This window comes from Choloepus didactylus, chromosome 13 (assembly GCF_015220235.1).
Source record: "Choloepus didactylus isolate mChoDid1 chromosome 13, mChoDid1.pri, whole genome shotgun sequence".
NCBI classification, from domain to species: Eukaryota; Metazoa; Chordata; class Mammalia; order Pilosa; family Megalonychidae; genus Choloepus; species Choloepus didactylus.
Genome location: NC_051319.1, coordinates 53,261,228 through 53,280,814, shown reverse-complemented (window position 1 = coordinate 53,280,814; position 19,587 = coordinate 53,261,228). Strand labels below are relative to the sequence as shown.

The 19,587-nt window shown below is 36.6% G+C and overlaps 1 protein-coding gene across 2 annotated transcripts in view; it reads left to right on the top strand.

Annotated features, from left to right (window-relative positions):
* The window catches only part of MCC (MCC regulator of WNT signaling pathway), a 621,876-nt gene that overhangs the window by 143,614 nt on the left and 458,675 nt on the right, over nucleotides 1-19,587 (top strand). The gene's annotated exons all lie outside the window — the stretch shown is intronic.

The window sequence follows — 19,587 nt, the reverse complement described above, 5'->3', positions numbered from 1 at the left end:
TGTCCATCATTTGTTATATATAGTACTAATTAACATGGATAATTATGTAGTGTTCCCCCAACACACACATATACATCCTGAATAATGCTTCTGGCAGTGGGATAATTTGGAGCATTATTATTGAATAATTGCAATGATAAAAATGTTCACATTCCCCTTGGCCTTACTGCCTTAATGGATTCCACTTTAGCTTCAAATCAGATGTCTGGTAATGCAGATGCTCTTGGCATAAAATGCAGAAATACTTAATTTTTGAAATAACATTTTTTCTGATTAATGTAATATATGTTTATTGTAAAAAATGAGAAAATAAGAAGGGCAAGCAGAAGAAAATAAAAATCATCCTTAATCTTACCACTCAGAAATTATAACTATTGCTTATATTGTGTATATTTACTTCCGGTTTCTCTCTCTCTCTTTCTCTCTCTCTCTCTTCCTTCTGTGTTTGAGTGTGTGATTTATTTGTTTTTACTACTTTGCTTGCATAATTCACTTTTAATTTTGTATCCTGCAAATTTTTCCTTTGCATTTTTGTGTGAGCATTTTCCCCTTGTTTATAAATAGTGTTAGAAAGCATGATTTTTAATGGTTGCGTGACACAAAATGGACACAGTAAATATTTATTAAATTAAGGAATGAGTGGTATTATTTTTGTTAGGCAGTAGCTTGTTATTAAGAATAATATATTCTTATATATAAGCATGTGTATTTAAAGAATTAAGTAAACTGTGGTACATCCCAACATTTGAATATCATACAACCATTAAAATGATATATAAATGTGAATCAAATGTGTATATAGAAGGAATATTTATGTGGAAGAAAACTGTATTGTTTAACTGTCAAAAAATATTTTAATGTATAATATGTTTATAAATATTCTAAAACAGAGAAAATATGATTCCTGTTTCACATTTAATGGTTGAACTGTCTGGTAAGATGACTGCAACTAGAGAAAGGTTGAAAAGCATTTCCATTGACCTTTTATGTAACCCTATCATGTTGGAGAAAGGGCAGGTAACTAAGAAGAGATGAATCATAAAGCATGTCATGAACTTAGGAAGTGCCAATAGATGTGAAATCTCTTAACAGATTATCCTGGTATGTTGGGTGTTTCAGAGTCAGATTATTTGCATGTGAATCCTGGTTCTATTGCTTACTACCTACGTGATACTAGACAAGTTACTTAACTCTCTGTGCCTCATTTCCCGCAAATGTAAAATGAGGACTGTTATCGTACCTACTCTGGTGGTTATTCAGAAAAATAAGGAGCTATATGTTTGTAAGGCTCATGAAACATGCCTGGTGCATAATTACTAAATACATATTAAACTAATATTATGATTAGTATTACCACCCAGTTTTAAGTCCTGGGGGTTGTCACAAAAACAACTTGTATATTGGAAAACAACGTTCTATTCAGTCTAATGTGACTCAAGCTCATTTAAAAATCTATAATAATTAAAATAAGCAAACACTTATGTGTTCAATCAGCTCCTCTCTTTCTACATAATTAGTCACTCCTGAGTCTGTACAGATAAGCTCCAGTATCTCCCTTCTTAGGATGGGGGGGGGGGAGTCTTTGTTTGCCAGAGCTGCTGTGAGTAAATACCACACAATGGGTTGTTTGAAACCATGAGAAATTATTGTCTCATGACTTTGAGACTAGAGGTCCCACACCCAGGCGTCAACAGACCGTGCTTTCTCCCTGAAGTCTGTAGTACTCTGGTGCTGGCTTACCACAATCGTTGGGACTTCCTTGGCTCGTGTCACCTGGTCTCCTCCTGTGGCTTTCTCTGACTTCTGGTTTCTACTTCTTCTGGCTTTCAGTTTCTATGTCTTCTGGCTTCTTGGACTGCATCTGAATTTCCTGTTTAAAGGCCTACTGTAATACAGATAAAGAAAAAACTCCCCCTATTTCAGTTTGGCCTCATCCAAAATAGAATCTTCAAAGACGCTATTCACAAATGAGACCACATTTTAATAATAGCATCTTCAAAAGTCCTATTTTCAAATGGGTTCGTACCCACAGAACCACAGAGTAAGACCTGAACATGATTCAGTCCCTGTTGGGGGGAAGTCCTGTCTTGTCTCTGTGTCTCTTCCAACTGCTGCCACAATTTTTCCCCTCCTCTTCAGAGACAAATTCCTTACGTAGACTGTCTGCAATGACTGCTTGTAAGTCCCCATCTCTCATTCTTCTCTCAACCCGTTCTTATCCATCTTCAATCCTCACCACTCCACTGAAACTGTTCTTGTTTCCTCCATGTTGGCCAATCCAGTGGTTCCTTTTCTATCCTCATCTAGGTCTTATGCTTTCAACTCAGCTGAGCACTCCTTCATTCTAGCAGCATTTCAGTCTCTTGTTGAATTTCTTGACACCTTATTCTCCTGATTTTCCTTTCTCAGTCATCTGTTTTTGGCTCTTCTTCCCCTGTATGATTCCCCCTGCTTATTGTCTGCTGCAGCCACACTGGCTTTTCTGCTATTCCTCTATCTTGGCAAATTCAGCCTTCCTCCGGGCATTTCCTGGCCTTTCCTCGGGCCTTTGCCTCTGGCCTAAACACTTTTTTCCCCGTCTTCTCATTGCATGGCTGACTCTTTGCTGTTATTCAGGTTTCAGCATAAATTTTCCCTCTTCAGAGAGGCCTTACCTGAATACCCAAGCTAAAGTAACCTCCTCTCATTCACGCTTTCAGATGCCCTTATTAATTCATACCACTGGTCCTTATCTGATATTATATTATGTACTTACTTCATCACTTATTTATCTATCTCCTCCAGTAGAATAATCTCCATTAGGGTGCTGATGACCTTGTTTGTCTTGTTTACTGTTATACCCCAGCACTTAGGGTCTAGCACTTGGTAGATGCTCAATGCATATTTGTTGAATGGATTAAAGAATGAATGAATGAATGTGTCATGCACTGTGTTCATGCTCTTTTAGGGATATGCATAGTGCAATGCAATGCATGATTCTAGACACTAACGAACTTACAATTTATTTGTGGAATTATAAGCATGTGAAAAGTTATAGCAGTAAGGTTTATATTAGAGTTCAACAAAACTTTAGAAGCCATTGAATGGTATAAAAAAATAAGGTCTATAAGGAGAGTTAAGAAATACTATGAGCTGAATTTCAAGAAAGGGTTAGGATTTTTCCTGTGACCAGAAGATGGAGAGAAGTAGAAAGAAATGTTGTACTGCTGTGAGAAAGGCCTACAAAAATTTTAAGCTTAACAGTTAAATGTCAGAAAGCCTTTATTGTCAGCCCTGATATTTCACAGCCCATCCACAGCAGCGAGTTGAGTTGCCAAAAAAAAAAAAAAAAAAGGAAACTCATCAAAACACACAGGCTCAACATTAAAGAGGAATTTCAATACATTCATTTTTCTCAAGTGTTTTCCACAGAATACTGACTTCAAGGGATGGTCCTAAGTATCATGTGAAGAAAGGATTCCTTTGTCAAATATATTTGAAAACTTTGGCTTGATCTAGACTATTCGTTTTCTTTTCTGTAGATTTCTCGGAGCCTTTAATATGTTGATGTTTCCTTTGAATCTCAAGGAGCAGAATAAAATATACAGCATTTCCAAAACTTATTTAACCATGAAATTTTATTTACAAAGTTTATCTTAGGCCTTGCAGTCTTTACTGAAACACACATTAGGCCATAATGTATTTTTATATATATTTAAAATCTTCTTAGACCACATGTTGGGTCACAAAACAGGTCTCAATAATTTTAAAAAGATCTAAACTATACAAAGCACTTTCTCTGATCATAAAGGAATGAACCTGGAAATCAATAACAGGCAGAGAACTGGAAAATTCACAAATACATGGAGGTTAAACAACATGCTCTTAAACAATCTTGGCTTAAAGAAGAAATTGGAAGAGAAATCAGTAAATAACTCTTGACAAATAAAATGAGAACATAACATAGCAAAACTTCTGGAATGCAGGTGAAGGCAGGGCTGAGAGGGAAATTTATAGCCCTAAACATCTACATTAAAAAAGAAGAGCTAAAACTGAAGACCTAGCTGCACACTTAGAGGAACTACAAAAAGAATTACAAAAAGAAAACCAAAGCAAGCAGAAGAAAAATAAATAAAGATTAGAGCAGAAATAAATGAAACTGAGAATAAAAGATAATAGAATCAACAAAACCAAAAGTTGGTTCTTTGAGAAAATCAATAAAATTGACAAACCTTAGCTAGACTGACAAAGAGAAAAGAGAGAAGATGCAAATAAATAAAATCAGAAATGAGAAGACATTACTACTCTCCCCCAGAAATAAAAAAAATTGTAAGAGGATAATATGAACAACCATGAGCCAGCATATTATGAGCAACTTTGATGAAATGTACAAGTTCTTTGAAATACATGAACATGACTTTAAAGAAATAGAAAGCCTGGGCAAACCAATCACAAGTAAGAGATTGAACTGGTCGAATACTGTATGATCTGACTAATATAAACTAATTATAATGAGCAAACTCATGGAATTAATATCTAGAATATAGGTTACAAGGAGATAGAATGATGGTAGAGAATGTGGAGCTGATAATTTGTGCAGAATTTTTAATAAGGTTGATTGTAAATGGAAATGGATAGAGGTGATTGTAGCACATTATCATGAGTGTAATTAACAGCACTGAATTGTGGGTGTGATTGTTGTTGAAAGGGGAAGTTTAGGGTCATGTATGTCACTAGAAGGAAAGCTAGAGGTTACAATATGGAACAGTAGAACATAGTGAACCTTACTGTGGACAAGAATGTGGCTAATCGTAGAAATATGAGTGTTCTTCTTCCATGAACTAGAACAATGTATATCACTGCTACAAGGTGCTAATAATAGGGTGGTATATGGGAAAAATACAGCTAATGCAAACTATGGACTATAATTAACAATATTATAAATTCTTCCCATCATTTGTAACAAAGGTACCATACCAGTGCTAAGTGCCAATAATAGGAAGGTTTAAGGGATATGGGATATTTCTTTATGGAGCAAGGAAAATGTTCTCAAATTAATTGTGGTGATGAATGCACAACTCTGTGATTATAACAAGAGCCATTGATTATATACTTTGTATGGCTTGTATAGTGTGTGAATAAAGCTTTAAAAAATCTTAGAAATCATATTTTTAAATTTTTTTTCTTTTAGGCACCAGTTATATAATTTAATAGTTATAGCAATAGCAGTAATAAAGATGATTTTAAATTACTAGTATTTACTATGCACCAGGTAGTTTGCTGGGTACTTTACCTGCATTATGTGCTGGAAAGATTAATCCCAGGTTCACCACTGAGTTGGCATGTGACTTGGGCTAGGTTCCTGATTATTCTGAGCTTCAATTTTCTTATTTCTAAAGATAGGATAGTAATACATGCAGTATAGAGTAGCTAGAAGGATTTGATGAGATATCACGTGAGAGTTTTTACACAGTGCCTGATCACAGTAAGCTTTCAATAAGTAGTAGAAGTTATAATAATTATCATTTTCTATAATCATTATGCTATCTTCCAAGTTAAGAATACAATATTCCTTATATAGAGGAGAAAGGAAACAGACTCAGAGAAGTAACTATTCTAGGTCCCAAACTAGAAAGAGGTGGACAACACTAAGTAGTTATTGAAAAGGATTCTTTGAGTTTCCTGCAACTCTTACTTAGAAAAACTGTCTTGATGACCAAAATGTAAACTAAAAGAGCACAGCCATCCAAAGGCCCTGTGCAGAGAAACTGTAGGCACATGGGCCTCAGTATTAGGAGGATGGATAAGAGGATGATTCCTGTAGAGAAATCCTCTTCCTTTGGCAGCAAAGTGACAAGGCACATTATACCAAACCAGTTGCGAGGTTTTGTCTGCTGTCTAATTTCCTAAAAGAAATAACCTAGTATTGTTATTTTGTACTGTTCATTTTTAAATTGTGCCTTTTTTATGACTAGGGAAGACCTGGAGTTTAAAAAAAAAATCCTCACACTTGGTATCCATTAGCAATTCTGACAGCCTTTATTTAAACATGCCTTTTTTTTTTTTTTTTTTTTCTTGCAAAGAATCATTTATTTGTTTTCACTAAGCACAAGAAAATACGGTAGCAGGATGTTTCAGACTCCACTTACATAATCACAATATTTTTATAGACCCAGAATAAATATTTTTACATTTACATTTGAGCTATGCTTCTTTCTTGGTCATCAAATTGAGTAACACATTTACTCACTAAAACCTAAAATTTCAAATATGCATCAAAATGTATAACATGCTGAGTCTATTCTGTTCATTAATTGAGATATAATTTACATACCATAAATAATTCACCCTGTTAAAGTGTACAAATATGGGGTTTCTAGTATACCCACAAAGTTGTGCAATCATCAATACTTTCAAATTCCAGAACATTGGTCACCTTCCTTGTCCTCTGCCCCAGAAGGGAGCTGGAGCACCTGCACTTCCAGAAGCCATCACACAGAATATTGCATTAAAGGCATTGTTCTGGTTTGCTAATGCTGCCATTATGCAACATACCAGAAATGAATAGGCTTTTATAAAGGGGGTTTATTTGGTTACAAATTTAAAGTTCTAAGGCCTTAAAAGTGTCCAAACTAAGGCAGCAACAAGATGATACTTCAGTGAAGGATGACCGATGGCATCCAGAAAATCTGTTCTCTGAAGGCATGTGGCTTTCATCTGCTAATTCCAGGTTGTGTTTCAGCTCCTCTCTCAGATCTACTCTCAGCTCTTGTGCATTCTTGGTTCTTTCTCCCAGGATGTTTTCTCTAAGTGCCTGGGGGGGTCCTTCCTTAGCATATCCCAGGGCAAACTCTGGGCTCCATCTCTTATCTTAACATCTCCAAATGTCCATCTCCAAGCATATCCAAGTGTCAGCAAGTGTCAGCAAATGTCTGGGCCTGTGTGGGTTTTTTTTTTTTTTTGTTTTTTTTTTTATCTTCATTTTATTGAGATATAGTCACATACCATGCAGTCATACAAAACAAATCATACTTTCGATTGTTTACAGTACCATTACATAGTTGTACATTCATCACCTAAATCAATCCCTGACACCCATTAGGCCCTTTTATATAAAGTTTTTTTTTTTTTTTTTTTTATTTCAGCAACCTGTAAACTTTGCATATAATTTCCATATACTCATGACAAATGTGTGAATTATGTAAAAGAGTTCATGCTTCCGGGTGATGACCATTGAAATGCTCACAAAACAAAACTGCCTGAGAAGAATGATTCAGCCCCTCAAATCTAAGAAGGCTGTACCCATCTGTGCTCTTCAGATCTTTGGGGCACTTGTTTTTTCTTCCTTTGGTCAGGTCTCAGAGAGCCCAATAACTTATTTGAGTCAAATCCCCATGGTTTTAAAACACTGTTTAAGACAGCAAATATTAAAACTTGCTAATTAATACAACCCAAAATTAATTTATGCTAAGATTAGAGCACTGGGCAGTTTCCAATAACGTGTATCTTCAAAGACTCTTTATTGGCCTTTCCTTGGGATCTGTTCCCAGCTGATGTTTCGACCTTCATTACTGCCCTGATAATACCCCTGTGGTCCATAGGGAGCATATACTGTAGTTCCTTGAAGGAACTAGCCCCAAAAGACTTTTCCTTAACAGGGACTCAAAGGAAAAAGTTAGATCAAAGAACATACAGTTTAGACAGGAAAGACTCCAAGCCCCACAAGCCTGAGGGAGGAAATGTAAGGAGATATCCTGATTCCTTGGCAGATTTAAATAAACAAATAAGTAGACTCCTGAATTTTAGTTTGGTTTCTTGCTTTAAAAAAATTAAAACCATAAATAATTTATACAAAACCTGTCTAGTTCTTACAATCCCTATTTTCCAGAATGAATGCTACTCTTAAATATTATAGAGTTTTTTCCGTGCTTAAATTTAAATGTTTTTCCTAACTTTTTTCTTAGCAGGTTATTTGAGTGAGACAAGAAGGCATTTTTCCAATCCAATTAGATGCGCCCTACCATGAAGGGTTCTGGCTGGTGAATTAAGAAAATTTTTGAATTACCTTATGGAGTCTGGGTCAGAAATTAATAATTAACCCAGAGCCATTTAAATAAAATCACTCATAAGAGTGATTCACCTTTAAAAATACTGCACAATTAGCATAAAACCAGATTAAAGTTACAATAGGTTGCATCCCAGTTGAAGGTTTCGGGGATTGTTTTTTACATACTCTAAGCCCTATGTCATAGAATAGAGAATAATTTATTAATTTATTCTACTCTTTAATTGGGAGTTAGAACAGGCTTCTAAAGTATGAAAGTATTAGGTACCATTTTATATTCTTTAGTTGCATACTGAGAATGCTATGTCAAGCAACTGTCTGTACATTGACTGTTCTTTAGATTTAGTTTAGGTAGACTTAATGAGTTCTTTTTTGATTAACTTAGTCCACTTTCATCTCCTTTGTTAACCATTGTCCTTGCTATCTTTGAGCAGTCCCTAATCCCCACTGATTCTGCTGTAAATGTTTCTCTGATAGGCATGTCAGTGGTCCGAATCTGGGTCCTCCTTCCCTGTCCTCTGAATTACTGCAATTTCCTCCTATCTGTTCTTTCTACCAGCTAGCTGCTGATTCAAGTTGATGCTGCTATGGCATCCAAATATTTCTAATTTTATTCATGGTTCAATGCAGTGATTCTCTTTTGCCTACTTAATAGACATCTGCTATGTCATCTTTAAAATATTTGAGAGGTTGGACCATCATTTAACAATGAGTATTATGCTTCTAGAAAGTCAGACCAGAAAGTAATCAGATTCTCTGTTGTCTGTAAAGCTGAACCAAGTCTCCAAAATGACATTTAGGATCATTTAATTTTATTAAATCCGAGAAACATGTCTGCAAATTCACAAGGTCCCCAAGATTACACTCGGGTTCACAAATTCACTAAAAGAACTCACAGAACTAAGAAGAGCTATTATCTTCAAGATCCTAGTTTATAACAGTAAAAGTACACAGCTTAAAATCAGCAATGGGGAAAAAGGCACATGGGGTAGGGTCAGGAGAGAACAGGCATGGAGATGTCAGTTACCCTTTCCCAGGGGAGCTGTGCTGGCAGCACTGATTTCCCCCAGCACCTATATGTGACAATATGCATGAAGTATTTCCAACCAGGAAAGTTCGCCCAAGTCTTGGTGTCCAGAGTTTCTATTGGGAGTAGGTACATAGACATGGCTGATGGCCTGCATGTCCGACTTTAGTCTCCAGCCCTTACAGAAGTTGAGCTGATGCTATGTGACCCAAGTCTCCCACCATAAATCACGTTGTTAGCATAGACTACCTGGTGTAGTCCAAGGCCCCCAGGTAAACAAACATACTGTTATTAGAGAGGTTACCTCCCAGAGGTCAAAGGCAAAAGGCCAAACCTTTCTTTGGCAAGGTTAATCCTTTACTGCACAGTGTTCTATAAATGTTTACTGATATGAATGTCTTTATTCATTTTAAAAGTTTTACCCCCCAAACATAACCTCAGATCAAATTTCTTTTGTGTGATTTGACTTTTGTGTCAGATTTTTTTTTAATAAGAAATATTTTTAAATATTTAAAGTTAGAGTATATATAATGAATACACATGTACCCACTACACAGATTTAAGAGATGTTAACCTTGTGTTATATTTGCATGTAATTTTTTAAAATAGGACCTTAAAAATGCATATTAAACCCCTTTATACCCTTCCTCAATCCTATTCCCTTCTGTGCCAGTTTGAATGTATTATGTCCCCCAGAAAAAGCCATATTCTTTGATGAAGTCTTGTGGGGCAGACATAATAGTGGGGATTAAGTTGGAATGTTTGGATTGGGTTGTTTGCATGGAGATGCGCCCCACCCAACTCTGGACGATAACTGATGGGATATTTCTGTGGAGGCATGGCCCCACCCATTGAGGGTGGGCCTTGATCAGTGGAGCCATATAAACGTGCTGACTCAGAGGATGGAGTGCAGCTGTGAGTGACGTTTTGAAGAGGAGCAAGCTTGCTAGAGAGGAACGTCCTGGGAGAAAGCCATTTTGAAACCAGACTTTGGAGCAGACGCCAGCCACGTGCCTTCCCAGCTAACAGAGGTTTTTTGGACGCCATTTGCCATCCTCCAGTGAAGGTACCTGATTACTGATGTTTACCTTGGACACTTTATGGCCTTAAGACTGTAACTGTGTAGCCAAATAAACCCCCTTTTTAAAAAGCCAATCCGTCTCTGGTGTTTTGCATTCTGCAGCATTAGGAAACTAAGACACCCTCCCTACCTCACCACTTCCCAATTAATGTGTATGCTTCGACCTTGTTTTTAGTTATTGCTTATGCATAAATCCATATACAATTTAGTGTTATTTCGTATATTTTTAAACTTTGGATAAGTACTCTGCCATATTGTTCATGCTGTTGTTCAACTTGATTTTTTTACTCGCTGATGTTTTTGAAATTTATCTTTGATGATACATCATAGATCTATTTCTTCAAAAACTCTGTTCTATATTATTTCATTTCTTGATTCCACACCAACTTATATTTTCATTCTCTGTTGATAGGCATCTGAACTAGTTACTTCACACCTCTGTTCCCCCATTTCCTCATTTGTGAAATAGAGATTATAATAGTAACAACCTCATAGTGTGGCTCTGAATATTAAATTAATTAATATATTTAAAGCACTAGTCCAGAGCCTGGCACAATAAGCATCTGATACATATTAGCTATAATTATTCATAGGATTATTAATATTAAGCTGTTTACAGTTCTTTGCTTTTACACAGATTGTGCACTTATCCTTGTGCCCATTTACTTGTTTCTTTAGCATATATAACTAAAAATTGAATTTCTGGGTTGAAGGGTATGCTTATCTCTATTCTTTTTCGATATTGCCAAAGTCCTCGCTAAAGAGGTAGTACCAATTTTTCTTCCACCAACACTATATGTAAGTTTCTGCTTCCTTGTCAACACTTGATATTGTCAGACTAACATTTTTGTGAATCTGGTAGATATTGTTTTAGTTTGGATTTTCCTTTTTTTTGAGGTTGAGAATCTTTACGCATCTTTTGCCCATTCAAGTTTTCTTTTCTTAGACTGTTCATATCTTTTGCCCATTTTCCTGTTGGGTTGTCATATTTTTCTAATTGTAATGTAGGAATTGTTTATATATTTAAATACCAATCTTTTCTATCTAAGACTAAAATAAGTACCTATCTGGGTTTTTTTAATTTGAAAATATTACTTTTATCAAAACAATTCATGCACATGATAAAAAAAAAATCATAAATAAAACGGGACCAAAGAGCTTATGACAAAATACATGTCTCCTGCCCACCTCACTCTCCAATCCAGGCCCACTCCCCAGAGGCAATCTCTTTTTACCAAAATGTGCTTTTAGTTCTCCTGATCATTTCTTCCATATACTGACTAATTTGCTTACACCTGTATATGCTGATTACTCAGCTTTGAACAATCTCTTTTTCATGCTATGAAAGGTAAGAAAAGTCCCACTGCTTTCAGTCCCATTCCTCGTTCTCACTATCCATCAAACTAGCTGACTCCAAACCTAGAACTTCAGCATTTCCAAGCAGCAACCTAGCTGCTATCAGCTCTGCCCCTCCATTGTTGTACATTCTAGGCAAAGATTTTTAGTGCCTGTATCATCCATCAGTATGCTCCCATCTCTTTTCTATCTTTCTGAAATTTGTTGAAATCTCTCATACTTTGATAACCTCTTCTCCTTTTATGTTAACTATCGGTTTGTTTGCTTTTTATTTATTTTGTACTTCACTTTAGTAATTTTACTGTGAGGCATTGATGAAAGGCAAGTGCATTTGCTCTGTTCAATAGCTAAACTCAAAAATTACCAACTGGAGTTAAGAAATCTGTTTCTTATGACCTATTTATGATTTTTTCATACTTTGAATATTTGTGGAATTGAATTTAGAGTCTTCTAAATTACATTTTTTGTAATTCAAATTGAGCAATTAAGGAGAGAACAGCTTTCCGGCTTTTTCTGTAGTTCTTTCATGAGCAACTCTTTCTGGAGTACAACTCTTTCTGGAGTACGTATGAGATCCAAAGGTCTCTGTTACTTGAGAATTTTCAACAGAAGCATGTGACCTATTACTCAAAGTTATGATTGCTTTAACATAGCCCTCATTCCACCTGGATTTAGGGTTTAGTATCACTGTGGGAAAGGATCTCATTTTTCTCTGTCCCTGAGCCTGAGAGACGTCTTTCCCATTATCCATTTGATGTCAGGCTGTGAATTTCCTTGAATGATGAATAGCTCCGTTAAATTTTCACTTCCTACTGAATATCTTTATAAGTTAAAGGAAGAAGAGTAGACAAGAGAAAAAGTTCTTTTATATACGGAAAACAAATGCTTAGCCTTGTGGAACCATGTAGTTTTGAATTAGAAGCATCTATCTTCAGTCATACTTAAGTTTGCTGCCTAGTGATTAATGTCTCTACAGAACTAACTATTACATGACTTGGCCAGTTTCTTTAGCATAAACTGGAATCCATTTGACTCGTGGTGATGTACTCTGAAAATAAGGTATGTAGAGCACTTGTAACAATAATGACTTGGAGAATATTCACCCAAATATTCAGTGGTTATTGCTAGGTAGTGGGATTACAAGCAGTTTGTATTTCCTTCTTTTTGCTTCTTTTCATTTTCTACAATGAGTGTATGTTTTTGTCAATAACTGTATATAAAATATTTTTTTAAGACATGAACCTTATGTGGTGATGTTATTGCTACTGAAATCGTTCTCCAGTATACTATCTTATTTTTGGACAATTCCAGCATAGTATCTCCTCCTCCAAGAAATTTTCCCTGCCTAAGACAGAGAAACTGTTAAACTATTCTATCACTTAGGCTACAGTTTTGTTATTGTTTCTGTTTTTATGATGTCCACTGAGCATTTATACTTAGTAAGCACTCCATGTGCTGCATTCCATGGGACAAACTAAGAGAGATTATGTGGGAGAATATCAGATAAAGAGGAGACTCCAAAGAGGGTTTATGAATCAATCTATCAAATAAGTGTGATGAAGATCTGCTGTGTACAAGATGATGTGATCGGTGCTGCGCAGATCTCAAAGGAGATTAATGTGGGGCAAACACTGGCTTCTAGGAGCCTGTGATCAGGTTAGGAGGATAAGACTTGAATGTGTGAAAATAAAACAAGAGAGAAACAAAATTTTAGTACAACAATCCAAAAGTTGTCACAAAGCTGAGCATAGTCACCGAAAGAATTGTGCAGGTGCTAAGAGTTATTGGAAGGATGGGACCATGGTAGACTTCAGTGGGCTAGCAGAACAGGACAGCATTGGAAGGATTCAAACTGGACCTTCTTTCATTCTTCATTTCAGCTGTCAACAAATCCTTATGATAGCCTAATGTGTACCTCATATGTTTCTAAGCTCTAGAGATACAGTCATGAAATAAACAAAGGTCCTGGCCTCATGAAGCCTCACAGCAGGCAGCTAACAAACATAAAAATATCAAATAAGTTATCAGTAAGTGCTCTGGCTCATACTCCCTTTATCCAGTGTATGTACAGATGAGTGGGAAAATGGGGACAAAAATTAGGTGAAGAATAGGGTGGGATGGAGGGGATGGGAAGATGTGAGTGTTCTTTTTTGCTTTTATTTTTATTTTGGAGTAAGGAAAAGGATCAAAAATTGATTCTGGTGATGAATGCACAACTGTATGATGGTGCTGTGAATAACTGATTGTACACTGTGTATGACTGTAGGGTGTGTGAATATATCTCAAATAAACTGTATTTTTTTAAAAAGTAAATGAACAATGAGGGGAGGAGGAGAATGGAATGTTTTGGATGTTCTTTTTTTATTTTAATTTTTATTTTATTTTTTGGAGTAATGAAAATGTTCAAAGTTTGTGGTGATGAAAGGACAACTATATGACAATACTGTGAACAACAGATTGTACACTTTGAATGATTGTATGTTATGTGACTCTATCTCAATAAAATTGCATAAAAAAAATAAAAAATCAAGCAGCATGATCATGCTCCATTTATCCAGTATATGGATGGGCAAGTAGAAAAAGGGGGACAAAAACTAAATGAAAAATAGTGTGGGATGGGGGGGGATGGTTTGGGTGTTCTTTTTACTTTTATTTTTTATTCTTATTTTTATTCTTTCTGGTGTAGGGAAGATGTCAAGGATTGGGGTGATGAATGCACAACTGTATGTTGGTACAGTGAACAGCTGATTGTACACAATGGATGATTGTATGATATATGAATGTATCTCAATAAAGCTGAATTTAAAAGAAATCAAGCAGCATGAGATAACACAGAAGTTCATTTTAGGTAAAGTGATCAGGAAAGGCCTCTCTGAGGAGGTTACGTTTGAGCTGAGACCTCGAAAGAAATGAGGAAACAATACATACGCATATCTGAGGGAAGAGCATTTCAGGCTGAGGGAACAGCAAATACAAAATCCCAGAGGCAGAAATAAGCTTGGCATGTTTGAGGAATAGTGGGACCATCAAGTGAGCTGGACAAGAGTGAGTGCGGGAAAAAATGGTAAGAAACAAGGTCAAGGAATGAAACAGGGCCACATAATTTGGGTAGAACTTTGAATTTAATGCTAAAATTAAGGGAAACCATTGGAAGTTCCATATAGAAAAATGTCCACATCTCCAGTGTTTAATAATCTGTCTGGCTATGGTGGGGGATGACCTGTAAAGGTGTGAGAGTGGAAGCCGGGACGTCAGGTGGTTGACTTTACAGTAGTGCAGGTGACTGATCAGAGTGGCACTGCAGTAATCATTGAAAATACTGAGAAATGGTCATCTATGTGGTGTGTTTTGAAAGGAGAGCCAGTAGTATCTACTGATAGATGGAATGAGTGTAAGAGAAAGGAAGAGCCAAAGAAGATATTAAGGTTTTGGACTTGAGCTGGGAGAACATTGATGTTATTTGCTGAGATGAGGAAGAAGATCAGAGGACAAGTGGTTTCGAAAAAGAGGAAATCCAAAGGTCAGTTTGGGACTTGTCAAGTTTGAGATATCTAGCAGACATCCAAGTAGAGATGTCACTAAGCAATTGGTGACTTCAGTCTTGCTGAGATTCTTTGAGCAGAAGTTATACCTTGGGATCATCAGTCTATTTATGGATTTAAATTCGTGGAACAGAATAAGATTACCTAAAGGAGAAGAGATGAGGTCCAAGGACAGATTTCTGGATCCCTCCTTATTTAGAGGTCAGGAAAAGAGACCAAGAAGGAACTGCAATTAAGAGAAATGACCTCTGTATTTGACAATGGGAAAGTTGGTCATCTTGACAGAAGTTGTTTCCAAGAAGCGATGGAGACAAAAGATGGAGTAGATTGGGTCAAGGGGGAGTAGGAGATAAAGAAGTGGAGACATCAAATATGGACAGCTGTTTCAAGGAGTTGAAATACAAAGGAAACACAAATGTAGAAATACAAAGAAAACAGAAAAATGGGATTATGGCTGAAGGGGATTGCAGGGTCAAGGGAAGGTTAGGTTGTTTTTGTTTTGCCTTTTTAGGATGTTATAGCATTTTTGTGTACTGATGGAAATGATTCAGGAGAAAGGGAAATACTTAATGGAGCAAGAGGGGGTAATCACAGTCAAGTGTATTAAAAGTCTGAGGCACCAAGCATGAATGGAGAATATATATTGCTATGCAGATTGCAAAGCCTTTTCACATTTAACTGCTAACTCTGGTTTATGAATGAGGAGGGTAAAGCTGGCAAAGGTTAAGTCACCCATGTGCAGGTGGCAGTCCTGGGGCCCCAATCTGATGCTCTGTCAGAGCACGACGTCCAGTACTACCCCTCATACCCCACTAGTAGGGAAGAAGCAGTCAGGGAAGAAACTTTTGAAGCCATGTTTTAAAAGAAACAAAGCCTCTGACTGGTATAGAGTAGAGCTGATAGCGCAACAATAACAGAAAACATTTATTTTCTTTAAAGTTTCCTTTCTTGGTTTGGAGCCATAGTAACACTAATGTGGGGCAAGGAAAGGAAAGAAATGGTGGGCAACAGGGAAATTTAAATTTGTCAGGTAATTAATGTTATTCCTTCCACTTAAAAATTCTCTAAGGCTTAATTGGCCTCTTTGGGTGAATTCAGTGTTTAAACTCTGCTACTAAGCCTGCTTTTCCCCTCCAAGTTAAGTAGGCCTCCAGCCCCACCTCCTCCCACTTTACCAAGATGCCTTACAGAGGCAATAAGAAGTTTACGTGAAAACAGCCTCTGGCGCACATGCTGTCCTCTGGATCCTCACTGGTTTCCACTGTGGTGATTGGTGTAGGTTCATCCCTCAGCTCTCCAGTTTTACTTGCAGGTGGAACCAAACCAGCTTGGCCGTTTAGTCATCTTGCAGGCATCTACTGCTTAAGTGCCTCCAGACATTGACCTCCAGTCATGATCTCTTGTAACATCTCCTGATGCTCAGAACATCCTTTCCCCGTACTGTTATCAGGACATGTAGTAATCTCTGGTCTTCTGCACACACATGTAAACTGAGGTCTCTTTCCAGCAGAATAGCCTAGACTTGCTTACCTAAAGGGCTGGGTTCAGAAATCCTAGAATGTTATTTCTGCCGCATTCCGTTGGCCAAGACCAAGTCACAAGGCCAGTCCAGATCCCAGGGAAGGGAAATATCCTCCAACAATTGATGGGAAGAATGGCGAGGACACATGACAAAGGGGCATGGTCAGAGGGTGTGTGATTCACTGAGGGCCATTTCTAGCAAGTTAGCACAATGGCCTGTAGAAAAACCCTGTGATCCAATTTCTCTAGACTTAACCCTTGATATGTAAAGGAGAATTTTTGGATTTTTTTTCTTTCAAGTTTACTTTCTCATCATATTGACAAAAAATATAACTTCATATTTTCATCCATACTTAAAGAAGAATAACACAAATATAGATGTGTGTGGTCTTTCTGTTTTAATATAAAAGTATTATAAATTAATAATCTTTAACAATCAATTTGCTCATATTAATGCTATTCATAATTGTGTTCACATGGCAAAAGTAAGGTATCTTTGACATCTCAAGATGCTGGCAGAATGGAAAAGACAAGAGTTTTGGAATCAGACTGATTTGGTTTAGATTCCTGGCTCTGTCACGTATTACTTCTGACTCTTTCAGCATTTATATCTTACTCTGTAACATAAGGATAATAGTACTTCCCCTGCAAGCATGTTTATTATTTTTTTAGTTATGTATTTCTAAACTGAAAGGGTGGTTTTGGTAGCATATTATGAATAATTAATAACACTGAATTGTACACATGAAAGTAGTTAAAATAGGAAATTTTTGTGTTACCACAATAAAAAACATTTTTAAATAGAGGAAATAAAAGAACTTAGCTTTAATTTAGTTTTTAAAACTAGCACTTTTATTTAAAGGTTGTAATCTGACTTAATTTAGTAGAGTACAATTTTTTTTTATGTTTTATTAGCCTGTCAATGGCCCACATTTTTAAAATAAAAAAGCAGTGTTATACATTCTCCTCTGAGTTGGCATTTCTAGACCATGGATCCTTCTTTGAGCTGCTCTTTGAGGAATGGGGCTTCTCAAGTCTGCAGAGAGCTGGGTTTCTCAGCAGGATGCCCAGTGTACTTAAGTGGGCCACTGGCAGGGAGGGGGTGGGTCTCTGCAAACAGACTGTTCCACTTAATGAGGGGTCAGTTCAGTTCAACAAGCATCCTTTTCCCTTGAGCAGTTCATGCTTACTTCTAAACACATAATCAGGAAACTGGGGCATTGTGAAAAAGCTATGATCAATAATTATAAAATAATCATAAAAAGGACTACTATTTATTGAGTACTTAATACGTACCAGGAACCTATGTTAAGTGCTTTACATACAGTATCTTATTTATCTTCAGAAAACAATCTATGAGATAGGTACTATTATTATCCTCATTTTTAAAACCTAAAAAATGACATAGTGATTTATAAAAGTAGTATAATACATTGTGGACAGTTAAGAAATATAGATGAACAAAAATAAGAAAACGAAAACACCATATTCTTACCATCCAGAAATTAATAATGTTAACATTTATTATGTGAACTTCTGGAGTTTAGAAAACCTCTTTATTTCCCACTGAGCCTAATTTTTAAAACTACTGCTTAAAAATCTTTAAAAAATTATTATTTTAGAACATAAAATCTGAACATTGACTCTGCTTGCATTCCTGCTTTAACAATCCTAATCATCCAGTAGAATGTTACGCAGGTTGTAAACAAACAAGGGCAAAAAAGATAAGCATATGAATGCATTTCAAAAAATGTTATTCCAGTGTATCGATCAGCTGTTGCTGAGTAACAATCAAAAAAATTTCTGTGGCATAAACAATGAGAATTTATTCTTGATCGCGCACCTTTGAGTCAGCTGGAGCAGCTCTGCATCAGGCCACAGGTCTGCAAGTTGGCTGGGTGGCTCAGTCTGGGGCCCAGGCTAGAAGGGCAATAGCTACCATGGTATGTTCTTCTCAGGAAGATGGCAGAAGTGGAAAGGGGTGAGCCCAACTGTGTAAACCCATCCCACTAACATCCCAGTGGCCTCCGCAAGTTAATTGTCAAGCTTGAAGTTAAGGGGTAGAGAAGGACACACCTACCATGAGTGTCTTTGGTCTAGAGACCTAGGCAAGGGTATGGATGTAGAACACTACTCTAGGAGAATTAAAATTAGGACTAACAATTTAATCTACCACCCCACTGCCATGTGTATATTTAGTCATCCACCCATCCATCCACCTTACAAATATATGTAGATACATATGCATAAATAATGAGCATATATACAGAGACATACACATATAACAAGATAAAATAAAACCATGTGGCTGTGTGTAAAAATTTTTTATAAAACATGAAAATAGGATGACATGTAGAAGCAGGGTGATCTGATAAGGAGGTTAGCTTAACAGGCCTGGCATAAATTGAGAAAGATTTTGAAGAATGTTTTGCCTATTGAAAAACACAATATTGAATAAAAACAAAAGTGTTTTAGGGACAGGACCAACAGAAATTTGATGATGAGTTGGACACTAGGAACTAGGGAAAGAAAACTTGGGGGAAGGGTTACTTAGGGGTAAGGTGGAGTGACTGAGAAGATATTAAAAATTACTGCAATTCTTTGGGCCCAGGAAGCCTGAGGAGATCATATTAGCATTAGCCATGAGAAGGGATTTGTGAAGGGCGACTGGAACAGAAGAGTCAGTCTTACTTTTCATGGTTAGGTTTCAGATATCAGTAAATATCAAATTGCTGTTCTAAAGGTGATTGAACTTTGGTGATTTGTTGAGGCAAAAGCACTAATTAGTCTTGCAAACATGGACTAGTTTCTAATGTCTCTTCCAGCTCTTAAATTCTGTTAAGTTTTGAGCTTTCTGTTAAGTTTTGAGACTTATAGTCAAAGCAGTGTGAACAAAATGTTTTCCAAAGGAGTTTGTTTAGAAAAAAAAGAACAAAGCATGTATCTCAGGGCTCAAATTGAGGGCCTCCATGTACATTTTCATGACCAGCATAGTGTTGTTCTTGTTTTCCTTTTC